The sequence below is a fragment of the Priapulus caudatus genome, unplaced genomic scaffold (genome assembly GCF_000485595.1).
Source record: "Priapulus caudatus unplaced genomic scaffold, Priapulus_caudatus-5.0.1 Scaffold482, whole genome shotgun sequence".
In the NCBI taxonomy this organism is placed as follows: domain Eukaryota; kingdom Metazoa; phylum Priapulida; class Priapulimorpha; order Priapulimorphida; family Priapulidae; genus Priapulus; species Priapulus caudatus.
In genome coordinates, this window is record NW_014577543.1 from 202,510 (window position 1) to 203,548 (window position 1,039).

A 1,039-nucleotide genomic window follows, 5' to 3' on the forward strand; every position below is an offset into this window, starting at 1 on the left:
AGGGTTGGGTGGGGGTAGGGTTAGGGTTAGATTGAATGTTATAGTTAAGGTAATGGTTAGAATTAGGGTTAGGGTTAGATTGAATGTTATAGTTAAGGTAATGGTTAGAATTAGGGTTAGGGTTAGATTGAATGTTATAGTTAAGGTAATGGTTAGAATTAGGGTTTGGAATATGGCCAGGCAACCATAACTGTAATCCTCTACTAAGTCTATGTTGGTCTTCTTGGACCTGCATTGTCTCATTGTTCATTGGAATTTCTATTTTGTCATTGTTGGCTCCATTTATTCAATCAGTTAAGTGCAAATTTTGATTTAATATATAAAACATGTGAAATTGCACACCGTATATTGCATATACATATAAGGGTACAAATATAACATACAATAACACTTCTAACCATACACATATAATAATGCAAATACCTACAATACATATAACAATAATGTGCGGAGTTAAGGTTAGGTTAAGATTAGGCGATTAAGTTAAATTAAATTGAAAATAAGTTAAATTGAAAAAGTTAATTAAAAAATGTTAATTAAAAAAGTTAAATTAAATTTTAAAAAAGTTGTTGTTGTCGATCACGCATCGCTAGGTGGCATCTTAACAAACAAGGCGACTTTCAACAGCAAGCCGTCCAGTTCGCACCCAGGCACGAGACACCCCACCGAGGATTTCGTCCACGGTGAGCCGAAAACGCGTCCGAAAATATCTCCATACGAAAAATGCTGTACAGTATATGCTAAATAACTTCCCGTAAATACGCCGTGCCCATAGATAGCATGCACGCTTAACATTTTCTGAAATTTTCGCCCTGGTAGAAATATTTGCTTGGGCCCGCGCGGTTCATCGTATATCACACAGACGTGTATAGGCCCCTATGCCTCTCTCGACGCGCACACAGTCTCTATACGACATGCTAGGCAAGCTCCTACGTGCGTGCTCCTAGCATGTGCTACTAACGCAGATAAGGTCTATGTCCTCCTGACCTCTGTTTGACCTGGCTCGTTTAGCTATTTCTGACTAATATATATATATATA

At 37.8% G+C, this 1,039-nt stretch overlaps 1 protein-coding gene across 1 annotated transcript in view; it reads left to right on the top strand.

The window, feature by feature from the left end:
* Positions 1–1,039, top strand: part of LOC106810878 (tyrosine-protein phosphatase non-receptor type 23-like) — a gene marked incomplete in the record, with an annotated part of 17,831 nt that overhangs the window by 13,656 nt on the left and 3,136 nt on the right.